This window comes from Palaemon carinicauda, chromosome 37 (assembly GCF_036898095.1).
Source record: "Palaemon carinicauda isolate YSFRI2023 chromosome 37, ASM3689809v2, whole genome shotgun sequence".
NCBI lineage: Eukaryota > Metazoa > Arthropoda > Malacostraca > Decapoda > Palaemonidae > Palaemon > Palaemon carinicauda.
The window spans coordinates 21,648,471-21,663,173 of NC_090761.1; the positions used below are offsets into that span (position 1 = coordinate 21,648,471).

The following is a 14,703-nucleotide window of genomic DNA, read 5'->3' on the forward strand; positions in this document are numbered from 1 at the left end:
ATATATATATATATATATATAATTAATCATATATGTATTCATCATTATTCAGAAACAGTAACAAATGTAAATCATGTCAAGCGGTCTTTTTTTCTCGAGTCCAGATGTAAAGAAACGCCAAAACGGATTAGCGCCATCTGTTGCCAACGTCCACTGCTAACCAGATAGGGGCTCATGGGAATTCAAGCGACTTTATGGTCTCCCTTGATCTTCCTTGTTACGTATATACCAAACCCACCAATCATCGTTAAGGCAAACAGAGCTGCAAGCGACAGTTTACATCATAGCCAAAACCCTGCTAGATATTCTTTGAATGTTTCGTATGAATTCAAAGTTTTCATAGTACTAGATCCAATATAATTTTTTTCTTTTTAGATATAATTTCAGTTTTTACACACGCTGTTTATTAAAAAATTAAAAATTCTATTTCCCTGAAATATAATATAGATGTTGGATACTACCCAGTTGTATTCATTCATAAAAAATTATTTCATGACGTGAGCAAGTAGTAAACATTGACAACAACCAATCACTGCAGAGGATGACATAGCCAAATAAAAGGACAGACATTTCTCGTAAAGTACAAAAAAAACACTGGCAACGCTGTAGCCAATATCAGAAAACTTGTTACTGAAAGATGCCCAGATTGGATTACTGATCCGGAACTCATTCTCTTTGTCACTTTTGTGAACATTCTAGTGTTGGTGCTTTGATCCAATTACGTATTGATGTGCTTATTTTTAGTATATTATTTTTATACAATCGTTTGATAATTATTTTTATAAAAAACCTTTTGTTAAATGTTGATGTCAGTGGTTATTTTATCACGATATTCATAACAAAGCATATGGGAATATGAATAATTATTTTAAGATGGAAAGCCACGTACTAGAATTAGACCTACTCAAGTGTCATAATTGTTTTATCAGTTCCTTGTTTTACTGTAAGTTTTACAGACTGGTCTCCCTAAGTGTGGAAGAGTGAAATGAATTTAAAAAAAAATCTTAGTCTGTTGTAGAACTTTGGCTTCTCTCAAACTATCAAAGACACAAGGGTGTCTTGGTATCTTATTGTTTTGGGCTGCAAAAAATAGGCTATATATATATATATATATATATATATATATATATATATATATATATATATATATATATATATATATATATATATATGTGTGTGTGTGTGTGTGTGTGTGTGTGTGTGTGTGTGTGTGTGTGTGTGTGTGTGTGTGTATATGTATGTATGTGTGTCTGATTAACGTCGAAAACAACTGTTATACTTACTGTAGATTGCGCTTATATACGGAGGTTACTAGAAACCTATACTTAACATTTAGGTAAAAATAAAATTTAGCCAAAATGAAAATAACTCGTGAACCTCATTGTGTGAAGTTTTGGTCAAATATTCTCAGGAATTAAATTAGGAAAATTAAGGAGTAACGTAAAATAATGATGAGAGACCCCTCTTTATTAAGATGAAGAGCACAAATAATTTTGTCAATCAGCATCGGGGGAACATTGAAATTCTCTCCCTATATTTTGACAGATCAGATACATTTTCTTTACCGAAGTTCGAAACCCGTTTTCTATAAAGGAGTGAAAATGTTAGTTTAAATGGTTTTGCGGCATGATTTTATTATTCAAATAACATAAAAGCTAGTGCTGTTGATATACAAATAGAGATTTTAGCATTAACATATATAAATTCGTGCAGCCGTTTTAGCAAAAAATGGACCAGTGTTAAAATTACGTGATTTTTTTTAGTTAATTTCATGAGCTACTATAAATCTTTAGGTTATGGTTTAATGGATAATTATATATATATATATATATATATATATATATATATATATATATATATATATATATATATATATATATAAAATGTTTTTTTTGGTATTTTAGACTTATTGTATTCGTATCTGTCACCAGAACCAGCTGACGCCTGACGGCTTATTAAACATCACAACATAAAGGATATGTTGCTTGATTTATATTATGGAGAAGGTAGGACCCTAATAGATATTTATTTTGGTATCCTTCCATGTAAACTAAGCTTAGATTGAAATATTACTATTTAAATTTTTTGAATGAGCTGAACATGATTGGCCGTAAAATGGTAAATTTTAAGTTGAATTGGATGTTCATGTCTGGATTTTTTTTTTTTTTATAATATTATGCCGAGAATCATTAATAAAGGAATTACCAAAACAGGGGCTCTAACTTTGGTCCCTTTAGGAGGTTAGGGAAAAGTTATAAATCGGGTGATCAGTCTCCAAGTAACCTAGTCTTTAACTAGAGTACCTTTAACAAGTAGATCTACGAGTGAAGTAGTGTCCTTAAATCTACACAAAAAAAAAGGAAAACTTATGAGAAAATCCTGTGTCAAAGTAAGTAGGCCTACCAAGCAGTAAATTGTTGATGCTTGTACGGTTAAATGTACACAAGTATCAAGACTGAGAAAATGATTTCTTGTCATAAGGGTATGCACCATATTTTGGGATAATTTGTACCTTAAAAACCATACCCTCAATTTTTATTTTGTAAATATATTTATATACCTGTACATTGTATCCCCTGAACCCTTCATAGGTTATATGATTTACTGTATTATGAAGTAATGACAAACTGTCCTAGGTAAGGTTAGGGAGGGAATCGTGAAGGTAAGCTACTGGAAGGACTATTCACTAGTTCGTTTGTTTGTTCCAGACCGCCCGGAGCCTGTCTCCGGACGTTCTCTATTCATTAGTGTCGATCCACTGGTAACACTTTTCCAAGATAAGCTCAGTCTGAATGAGGTTTATAGTTAATACTCCAGTGCCCCTTTCTTGTTAGCAGGGTATGTTGTTAATTAATAATTTTTAGATGTTTCTGTGTTTTTGGCTGAGTTTAAACATGCGCATCACATATACTTCATTGGTACATTTATTTGGTAAATACTTTTTACCATAATTTCAAGCTTAATACATGAACCATATAATACTTTATAACTTTTCCTACTTGTCATGTGCTTTATCCATTTGTGACCATTATTATTTGGGCAAACCACCCATTTATATGCTTTCCTACCACACCCCCTTATATATAAACAGTTAGGCAATTGGGGAATCCAGTGGAAAACCCTGGTTTTCATGCAAGGAAAAGTAAAATTTCTGTAGAATCCCACCCAGCCATTCTTGCATAGAAAATAATATTTAGCATAAGTTTTCTTAATGTTTTACTGTATTGTGTTTTGATGTTGTTATCTTCCGCAAAAGTATCGTTTTCCATTTACCACCACTCAACAGTAATGGGGAACCCCAGGTAGGAATTGGAGTTTTGGGTGGGGTAAAGTTAAAAATAAGGAAATACAGAAGCTAATAACAATAGAAGCCAACAAAAAAATAAGAAAACTTAACAAAAAATTGTTTTTCATGTAAATGTAAGCCTGTGGAACATCACCTATGGGACTAACTTCTGCAGTTATCTATCGAGCATCATCGTCATAATTATTATTATTATTATTATCACCATCATCATCATCATCACAAGCTAAGCTACAACCGTAGTTGGAAAAGTTAGATTTTTCATATATAAACTTTAAAATCTTTAAGAAAATAAGGAGAGAAATAAGTTAGAATATTGTGCCTAAAAAAAATAAAAGAGAAATAAGTCAGAATATTGTGCCCAAGTGTACCCTCAAGCAAGAGAACTCTAACCCAAGACAGTGGAAGACCATGGTACAGAGGCCATGGCACTATCCAAGACTAGAGGACAATGTTTTGATTTTGGAGTGCCCTCCTAGAAGAGTTGCTTATCATAGCTAAAGAGTCTCATACACATTTACCAAGAGGAAAGTACCTGTAGCTTCTGAACAATTACAGCGCAGTAGTGAACCTGTTGACTGAAGAAGATTTTTTGGTAATCTCAGTGATGTCAGGTATATGAAGACAGAGGAGAATGTGGAAAGAATAGGCCAGACTATTCAGTGTATGTGTAGGCAAAGAAAAAATGAGCTGTTGCAAGAGAGAGAGAGAGAGAGAGAGAGAGACTTACCTTATTTTTTGTTTGGGTTCCCCCAGGTCCCTCAGTGTGAGGCACCTCGTATATCCACCAGAGAGTTGCTAATGCATCTTCCGGTGTATTTTGCATCTTCCAGTCTTGGATGGTCTGGGATGCATCTTAGGTATTTATCGAGCTTATTTTTAAACACATCTACGCTCACTCCTGATATGTTTCTTAGATGAGCTGGCAGCACATTAAATAGTCGCTGCATTATCGATGCTGGTGCGTAGTGGATTAATGTCCTGTGCGCCTTTCTTAGTTTACCTGGAATATTTTTTGGCACTATTAATCTACCTTGGCTTGCTCTTTCTGATATTTTAAGCTCCATGATGTTTTCAGTAATTCCTTCTATTTGCTTCCATGCTTGTATTATCATGTAGCGTTCTCTTCTCCTTTCTAGACTGTATAGTTTTAAAAATTGCAGTCTTTCCCAGTAGTCAAGGTCCTTAACTTCTTCTATTCTAGCAGTATAGGACCTTTGTACACTCTCTATTTGCGCAATATCCTTTTGGTAGTGTGGGTACCATATCACATTGCAGTACTTGAGTGTACTACGTACATAAGTTTTGTAAAGCATAATCATGTGTTCAGCTTTCCTTGTTTTAAAGTGTCTGAATAACATTTCCCTTTTTGCTTTACATTTAGCCAACAGTGTTGCTATTTGGTCGTTGCATAACATATTCCTATTTAACATTACATCAAGGTCTTTAATTGCTTCCTTGTTTGTGATTGTCTCATTATTAGGTCCCTTGTATGCATACATCATTCCTTCTCTGTTTCCATAATTTATTGATTCAAATTTATCGGAGTTAAATACCATCCTATTTATCTCCGCCCATTCATATATTTTGTTTAGATCTCTTTGTAGTGAGTTCCTATCCTCATCACAAGTAATTTCTCTACTTATTCTTGTGTCATCGGCGAAACTTCTCACTATGGAGTTTTCAACATCACAGTCTATGTCTGAGATCATAATAACAAACAGCAGTGCAGCTAATACCATACCTTGTGGCACACCCGATATTACCTGGGCTTCATCTGATTTCTCGTCATTTGCAACCACTATGTTTTCTGTTTTGCAGGAATTCTTTTACCCATTTTCCTATCTTTCCCACAATATTATGCTTTCTCATTTTTTTCTCCAATATGTTATGGTCTACCTTGTCAAAGGCATTTGCAAAATCTAGATAGATCACATCTGTGTCTTTTTCATTTATCATATTTTTGTATATGTTTTCATAGTGTGCTATCAGTTGGGTCTGTGTACTTTTTCCAGGCACGAAACCGTGTTGACCCATATTAAACAAATTATTTTTGACCAAATGGTTCATTATTTTCTTTTTTATTACCCTCTCATACACTTTCATAATATGTGATGTTAGACTAACAGGTCTATAATTGCTTGCCTCTAGTCTTGATCCACTTTTGAAGATAGGGGTTATATAAGCTAATTTATGTTTAACATATATCTCGCTCATATCTACACTTTGTCTTAGCAGTATTGCAAGCGGCTTCGCGATAGTGTTTGCAGTTTTTCTTAACAAAATCGCTGGAACTCCATCTGGTCCGGCTGCCGATCCATTTTTAATTTCGTTTATAGCCTTGACAATATCTGCTTCATTAATATCTATATCCGTTAGATATTCAACATTTTCTTCTCTCATTTCTGTTTCATTATTTTCATTCGCGATTCTTGGCGTGAACTCACTCTTATATTTTTCTGCTAATATGTTGCACATTTCCTTTTTTGCATTCGTTAGCCGTCCTTCAATTTTTAGAGGGCCTATTTCTATTTTCCCTTTATTCATCTTTTTTGCATAGGAGTAAAGTACTTTGGGGTTTCTTTTTATATTTTGAAGTGTCCTTTCTTCTAAGTCCCTTTTTTCATTTTCTTTCGACTGTATAATCTTTTGTTCTGCATTTTCTATCTTACATTTTATTTCCCTCATTTTCCACACATTTTTTTCTTTTGCAAGATTTTTCTTCCACTTTCTAATTTTCTGAAATAAGATCCTTCTGTCTCTTGGTATGCACGTCTTTTGTTTATTGTTTTTTTTTCGGTACATATTTTTCAACAATTTTCTCCAGTATTTTGTACCGTATGTCCGTATTTACCTGTATATTATCACTTACAAATACATTTTTCCATTCTTCATTTATTTCTGACCATTTTATATTCTTACTGTAAAAATTATAATTTCCATATCCTTCCCAAAGTTTTGTGCTTTTATTAATTCTGCGATCACTTGCTTTGGAATGAACTATCAATTCTATGACATTGTGGTCTGAAATTCCCGTGTTATACACTATTATTTCTTTAACATAATTCACCTCATTCACAAATACTAGATCTAGGACATATTCCTTTCTTGTTGGAATGTGGTTTATTTGTTGCATATTATGTTCTAATAGCATATCTTGAAGCTTTTCAAATTGCCTCTTATCTTCTGCGCTACTTTTTCAATATTAAACTTACCCGATAATCATGTAGCTGTCAACTCCGTTGCCCGACAGAATTCTACGGAAGGGATACGCCAGCGATCGCTATACAAGAGGGGGGTGTACTCACAAGCGCCACCTGTGGCCAGGTACTGCAGTACTTCTTGTTGACACCACTTCAATTTTTCCTCTGTCGTGCTTCCGGCAAGACGTTCATGGATACGCTTATAATTTTGGAGTCTTGTTCACGGTTTTTGGTGAAGTATTGCTCTAAGATTTCAGCTTTCGCTATTCAGGAAGTTTTATTATTAGCTTAGCTAGCTTTTGGAATTAATTTGATTAATTATGGTGACGAAGAGAGTATGAACTCTCTTTCACCTTTAAATGGCCGACCCTTCCCTTAGACGGAAGTGTTGGTGTCTAAGAGAGTATAGACTCTCTTTCTTATTTTTGCTTAACAAAAGTTATAGATTTATTTTATATCTCTCCGCCTTTTATAGGCCTCTTCGATTAACTTCCTTTTTTATAAAATTATTAAAATTAATTTTTATATTTGTTTATATTCGACCTTTCCTAATAGTAGGCGGTCTTTTCTTGTACCGAAGTTAATTAACATTGAGCCCGTCATTTCGGTTTTACCTGTTAACATATTATGCTATTTTAATGTTTTTGAAAGAATTTCTTTGATAGTCTCGTACTGTTTCAAAGTTGAACTAACGTTTTGTTTTGTCTCTGCAGTTGTTGACGTTCAGAACGTTCAACTTGCGCTCTATCGTTACGATAGAGAGAGAATTTTCACGGTGTCACGTTGCAGTAAGAGTAAACCGTTTATAATGTTTTGTTCATTCTTTCTTAGCTTAATGGTTTTAATTCTAATAAAGGAACTTTTTATTTGGGAAATCTTTCAGTTTTTTTCCTTTAACAATAATATGTTTTAACGAGTATATATGATTGGGCTCTTCTCTCAGGTTCTAAGTCTAGAGAGAGAGAGAGAGAGAGAGAGATAGAGACGGAGGGAGAGAGAGCTGGATAAACGTTTCGTTCAAGCGAGTAACGTTGTTATCGTTTTTGCTCGTCTCCCTAGTCTCTTTAGGGGAAGAAGGTAAACGTTTCCAGGTCAGACGACTGACTTTTAAGAGCTCCCACAAGTCGTCGCTGTCTAGAGATTCTCAGATGGACTATGGATCTGACCAAGGAACTGGGCCTCCTGGTCAATTTTGAGGAGTCTCAGCTCGTCCCATCCCAGACCATTGTCTCCCTGGGTATGGATCTTCAGAGTCGAGCTTTTCGGGCTTTTCCGTCGGCCCCAAGGATCTTCCAAGCCCTAGAATGCATCCAGAGCATGCTGAGAAGGAACCGATGCTCAGTCAGGTAGTGGATGAGTCTAACAGGGACACTTTCATCGCTGGCCCTGTTCATCGTATTAGGGAGACTCCACCTCCCCCCCTTCAGTATCATCTAGCTGCTCACTGGATAAAGGACATGACGCTAGAGACGGTCTCAGTTCCTGTTTCCGAAGAGGGGAGGTCTTCTCTCGCGTGGTGTAAGAACAGCTTTCTTCTCAAGGAAGTCTACCTTTGGCTGTTCAGAAACCCGACCGCCTTCTCCTCTCGGACGCATCAGACACGGGCTGGGGTGCGACTTTGGACGGACAGGAATGCTCGGGAACATGGAATCAGGAACAAAGGACACTTCACATCAATTGCAAGGAGTTGTTGGCGGTTCTTCTGGCCTTGATAAACTTCAAGTCCCTCCAGCTTAACAAAGTGGTGGAGATGGACTCTGACAACACCACAGCCCTGGCTCTCATCTTCAAGCAGGGAGGGACTCTTTCGTGAAGTTGTTCTAGATCGCAAGGGACCTCCTCATCTGGTCTAAAGATCGAAAGCTCCCGCTGGTAACGAGGTTCATTCAGGGCGGTATGAATGTCATGGCAGATCACCTCAGCCGGAAGGGTCAGGTCATCCCCACAGAGTGGACCCTTCACAAGAATGTTTGCAGCAGACTTTGGGCCCTGTGGGGTCAGCCAACCATAGATCTGTTCGCTACCTCGATAACCTAGAGACTCCTGTTGTATTGTTCTCCGATTCCAGACCCAGCAGCAGTTCACGTGGATGCTTTTCTGCTGGATTGGTTCCATCTCGACCTGTATGCATTCCTGCCGTTCAAGATTGTCAACAGGGTACTTCAGAAGTTCTCCTCTCGCAAAGGGACACGGCTGACGTTGGTTGGCTCCGCTCTGGCCCGCGAGAGAATGGTTCTTAGAGGTACTGCAATGGCTGGTCGACATTCCCAGGGCTCTTCCTCTAGGAGTGAACCTTCTACGTCTACCTCACGTAAAGAAGGTACACCCAAACCTCCACGCTCTTCGTCTGACTGCCTTCAGACTTTCGAAAGACTCTCAAGAGCTAGGGGCTTTTCGAAGGAGGCAGCCAGAGCGATTGCCAAAGCAAGGAGAACATCCACTCTCAGAATCTATCAGTCTCAAGGGGAAGTCTTCCGTAGCTGGTACAAGACCAATGCAGTTTCCTCAACCAGTACCACTGTAACCCAGATTGCTGACTTCCTGTTATATCTAAGGAAAGTAAGATCCCTTTCAGCTCCTACGATCAAGGGTTACAGAAGTATGTTGGCAGCGGTTTTCCGCCACAGAGGCTTGGATCTTTCCACCAACAAAGATCTACAGGACCTCCCTAGGTCTTTTGAGACCTCAAAGGAACGTCGGTTGTCCACTCCAGGCTGGAATCTAGACGTGGTCCTAAGGTTCCTTATGTCATCAAGATTTGAACCTCTCCAATCAGCCTCTTTTTAGGACCTCACATTAAAAACTCTTTTCCTCGTGTGCTTGACAACAGCTAAAAGAGTAAGTGAGATCCACACCTTCAGCAGGATCATTGTTTTCACATCTGAAACGGCTACATGTTCCTTGCAGCTCGGTTTTTGCTAAACGAGCTTCCTTCACGTCCTTGGCCTAAGTCGTTCGAGATCCCAAGCCTGTCCAACTTGGTGGGGAATGAACTGGAGAGAGTACTTTGCCCAGTTAGAGCTCTTAGGTACTATCTAAAAAGGTCTTAACCTTTACGAGGACAATCAGAAGCCTTATGGTGTGCTATCAAGAAACCTTCTTTTCCAAGTTCTAAGAACTCAGTTTCTTACTATTCAGGCTTCTGATTAGAGAAGCACATTCTCATCTGAAGGAAGAAGACCTTGCTTTGCTGAAGGTAAGGACACATGAAGTGGGAGCTGTGGCTACTTCAGTGGCCTTCAAACAGAGCCATTCTCTGCAGAGTGTTATGGATGCAACCTATTGGAGAAGCAAGTCAGTGTTCGCATCATTCTATCTCAAAGATGTCCAGTCTCTTTACGAGTACTGCTACACCCTGGGACCATTCGTAGCAACGAATGCAGTAGTAGGCGAGGGCTCAGCCACTACATTCCCATAATCCCATAACCTTTTAACCTTTCTCTTGAATACTTTTTATGGGTTGTACGGTCGGCTAAGAAGCCTTCCACATCCTTGTTGATTTGGCGGGTGGTCAATTCTTTCTTGAGAAGCGCCGAGGTTAAAGGTTGTGATGAGGTCCTTTAGTATGGGTTGCAGCCCTTGATACTTCAGCACCTTAGAGTTGTTCAGCCTCCTAAGAGGAACGCTGCGCTCAGTAAGGAAGACGAACTTATTTAAGGCAGAGTAATGGCTCAAGTCGACTTCCTTACCAGGTACTTGTAATTTCATTGTTATTTTGAATAACTGATAATATGAAATACGGGATACTTAGCTTCTTGATATACATGTACACTGGTTTTCACCCACCTCCCTGGGTGTGAATCAGCTACATGATTATCGGGTAAGTTTAATATTGAAAAATGTTATTTTCATTAGTAAAATAAATTTTTGAATATACTTACCCGATAATCATGATTTAATTGACCCACCCTTCCTCCCCATAGAACCAGTGGACCGAGGAAAAATTGAAGTGGTGTCAACAAGAAGTACTGCAGTACCTGGCCACAGGTGGCGCTTGTGAGTACACCCCCCTCTTGTATAGCGATCGCTGGCGTATCCCTTCCGTAGAATTCTGTCGGGCAACGGAGTTGACAGCTACATGATTATCGGGTAAGTATATTCAAAAATTTATTTTACTAATGAAAATAACATATTACTCTCTTTTTTATATGTATACATACAACCACTTTCTTCTATCCGTTCTTTCCAATCCACGAAAGGAAAGTTAAAATCTCCGGATAGGAGTATATTCCAGTCTTTATGGTTTCTACATAAATAATCAATTTTTTCTATTATGTCAAACTCCTTAGTATTTGGGGGTCTGTAAACTACAATATTCACTAGTTTTTCAAATAGAGAGAGAGAGAGAGAGAGAGAGAGAGAGAGAGAGAGAGAGAGAGAGAGAGAGAGAGAGAGAGAGAGAGAGAGAGATCTCCTATGTAGTGCTGCCTGGCCAGTCAAAAAACCCAATAACTCTATAGCGGTAGTTTGCCAACAAAGAGTTGTATTTTCTTCTGACGTCCGTTTTCTATTGAAAGCACAATTCTCTATTTTATCATGGTCCTATTTTAAAAGGGAAACAAACTAGAGCACCAGCAAAAATAACCCTCTGTACCTAACCTAGAAGCCATATTCTCGCCTACCAGGGGGAAGCCCCCTTTTGACCCCCCCTTAGATAGTCGTATCATTAGTTTATGTTGAGAATTTGTCTGTATTCACTTACCTTGATAGTCAGAGTAATCCAAATTGGGAGTAAAAAACAGTGGATAGTTTGAGATGCCCCACTGGATCTTGGTTGTTGGGTATGATCACTGGATCCTGTTTGATGGGTATGGTGACTGGGTCATGGTTGGGTGTTATTGCCACTGGGTCTTACTTAGGTTGTATATCCAAAGGGTTGATATAATTTGGCAGCAGCAAGGAAGAACTGGTGCAGCAACTCCCTGTAATTGGGCGCAGTTTATAAAAATATATCGCAGATATACAGTACTGCGTATAATAGTGGAACCTCTACATCCGATCGTATCTACATCCGAATTTTCCAACATCCGAAGTAAAATTTGAGCAAATTTTTGACTCTACACCCGAATTTTATTTCGACACACGAAGTAGCAATTTTCGTCGTACCGGTTGTATCCGAATTTTTCGACACGCGAAGTACAATTCGAACACGTTCCGACTCTACACCCGAATTTTTTTTTCGACACCCGAAGTAAACAATACTCGTACGCGTAGTCGGTGCTCATAGCGCCTGAAGTGTTTTTTATTTCCGCCGATAGAAGGCAGCACATCGACCTCGGAGGGACGCTCAATTAGCGCGGCTTGGGTCAGTCTTCTGTTCTCGTCGGCTTCTTGCGGTTGTGCTCTTTGCGTTGTGATATTAACTGTGAATTAATCGTGATTTTTTACGTGCATCCATTAACGATAATTTACGTAAATCATGGGTCCAAAAAGGCTTAGTTTTGCCAGTGGTCGTGGTAGTGGTGAGAAAAGGAAGAAGGAAATGCTTTCTATAGAAATTAAGCAGGAAATTATTGAAAAACATGAGCGTGGCATCCGCGTGAGTGAACTTGCTAAACAGTATGGCCGTAATATGTCGACGATCTCGACAATCCTTAAACAGAAGGAAGCTATTAAAGCAGTGAAACCTTCTAAGGGGATCACTATAATTTCCAAACGCCGTACCCCTATCCTAGAAGAGATGGAACGACTTCTACTAGTGTGGATTAAGGATAGAGAGATCGTTGGCGACACCATCACCGAAACCGTTATCTGCGAGAAGGCGCACGCCATCTTTACGGACTTGAAGGAGGAGAGCTCTGTGGGTGATGCTGGGGAGAGTTCAACCGAGCCTTCCTCAGATGATTTCAAGGCATCTCGTGGCTGGTTCGAGAAATTTAAGAAACGGTCCGGGATTCATTCAGTTGTTCGCCACGGAGAGGCTGCTAGTGCGGACACAAAGGCTGCAACTGACTTTGTTAAGAAATTCGAAAATATCGTAAAGGAAGAAGGCTACGTAGAGCAGCAGGTGTTCAATTGTGATGAAACCGGGCTGTTTTGGAAGAAGATGCCGAGTCGAACCTACATCACTGCTGAAGAGAAGAAATTGCCTGGGCATAAGCCAATGAAGGATCGGTTGACTCTTGCTCTATGTGCCAACGCTAGCGGGGACTTTAAAGTCAAGCCCTTGCTTGTTTACTATTCGGAGAACCCTAGGGCCTTTAAAGCACACAACGTCGATAAGGATCAGCTTCATGTTTTCTGGCGATCCAACTCGAAGGCCTGGGTCACTAGGCAATTCTTTGTGCAATGGGTAAACCAAGTTTTCGGTCCTTCTGTGAAGAAGTATCTTCATGAGCAGAAATTGCCTTTAAAGTGCCTGCTATGCCTTGACAATGCAGCCGCTCACCCCCCCCCCCCCGGACTTGAAGATGATATCTTCGATGAATTCAAGTTCATAAAGGTGCTGTATCTTCCACCAAATACCACCTCTATCCTCCAGCCCATGGACCAGCAAGTCATCTCTAATTTTAAGAAGCTGTACACCAAGCACTTATTCAAGCAGTGCTTTAATGTCACGCAAAGCACCAACTTAACTTTGCGTGAATTTTGGAGGGGCCACTTCAATATTGTGCACTGCTTAAAGATCATTGATCAGGCTTGGGTGGGATTAACTCGACGGACCCTCAATTCTGCATGGAAGAAGCTGTGGCCTGATGCAGTTTCTCCCCGAGATTTCGAGGGTTTTGACCCCGAACCTGATCCCGTGGTCGGTGCAGCGGAAGCCGTAGAGGAAATAGTCTCCCTTGGCAAGTCCATGGGTCTGGAGGTCAACGCAGATGACGTTACGGAACTCGTCGCCGAACATCACGACGAACTGACGACGGATGAGCTCAAGGAACTCCATGCTATGTCGGAGCACATGAGTGATGACGAGGAAGAGAGCGAGGAGGTAGAACATGTGTTAGGTTCAGCGCAAATAAAAGAGGTGTTAGGAAAATATCAAGACGTGGTCGACTTCATCGACAAATACCATCCAAAGAAATTGCAGGTTTGTCGTGTAGTTTCTCAATTCGATGAGGTTTGCCTAACGCACTTTCGAAACATTCTGAAAAGCCGTACGAAGCAATTATCTATCGATGCTTTCTTTAAAAAAACTGCGAAGCGAACTCGCGATGAAGAGGATGTAAGTGAACCGAAGAAAACGGCAAAGAGTGAAGAGGAAGAAAGTGAAACACAGAAAACGGAAAAGAGTGAAGCAAAAGAAATTCAGTCAATTTTAAATGTAAGTGATAGTGATTAAAATTACGTAATCATCAAAAAGAAAAAAAGAAAATGTAAAAAAAAAATATAAAATATAAAAATTAAAAAAAAAATAAGCTAAGTTATGTTAAAGTTCACTTAGTGTAAGTTAGAATAAGTTACGGTAGTGTTACGTTTATCGTAGTTAACCTCTCTACCTCCTCGCCGTCCGTCCGTCTCCTCTCTCCTCTCTGCGTAGCGAAGACGAACAACACCTGCGCTGGAGTTTCTAAGGTAAAGTGACGCTAAAAACCCGTTTCTTATTTATCATTTTTTGCTAATTCTTCTTATTTACATGTCTATTCTTCTTATTTACATGTCTATTATCTAATTTAGTGTTCATTATTCTCATGGGAAAGTTATGTGTAGTAGTTTATTAAGAAGTTATCATAGGTTTTTGGGCTCAACCACGGATTAATCCTATTTCAATGTATTCTTATGGGAAAATTCGTTTCGACATCCGATCAATTTCTACATCTGAAGTTGGTTCTGGAACGGATTAAATTCGTATGTAGAGGTTCCACTGTACTCTTTCTGAGTGCTGTACATGTACCAAACGTAAGAAAATAGGATGTTATGCCCTCTATAATTGCTTGATGTTCTGAGTATAGATTTCAGGATTTTGCTCTGATTTATTGTCAAGTGCCCGTATCCGTAATTCTTTGGTATGCTGCTCACTTGTCACTGACTGTAGTACTACTGTACCTGTTGTAATATACTTTTGAATAAGTCAGATTAAGGTAGCAGCACCTCTGGATTTTCAATAAGTGGCCTGCAAAAAATCTCAGAGACAATCTGTTCCACCAAAAACCCACACACCATGAATTTCTCTACCACATCCATATTTATACTTGCCAAACTTAGTCTTGTCTGTTTCTATAAAAACATCAGTTACCTCAAAGCAAAAACTCCTTT

At 38.9% G+C, this 14,703-nt stretch overlaps 1 long non-coding RNA gene across 1 annotated transcript in view; it reads left to right on the plus strand.

The window, feature by feature from the left end:
• Positions 1 to 1,948: 1,948 nt before the first annotated feature.
• LOC137629006 (uncharacterized) overlaps positions 1,949 to 14,703 on the plus strand; it is a 69,635-nt gene continuing 56,880 nt past the window's right edge. Inside the window, exon 1 of the long non-coding RNA XR_011041425.1 lies at positions 1,949 to 2,006. This is a non-coding gene — a long non-coding RNA (uncharacterized lncRNA). The remainder of the gene's footprint in view (positions 2,007 to 14,703) is intronic.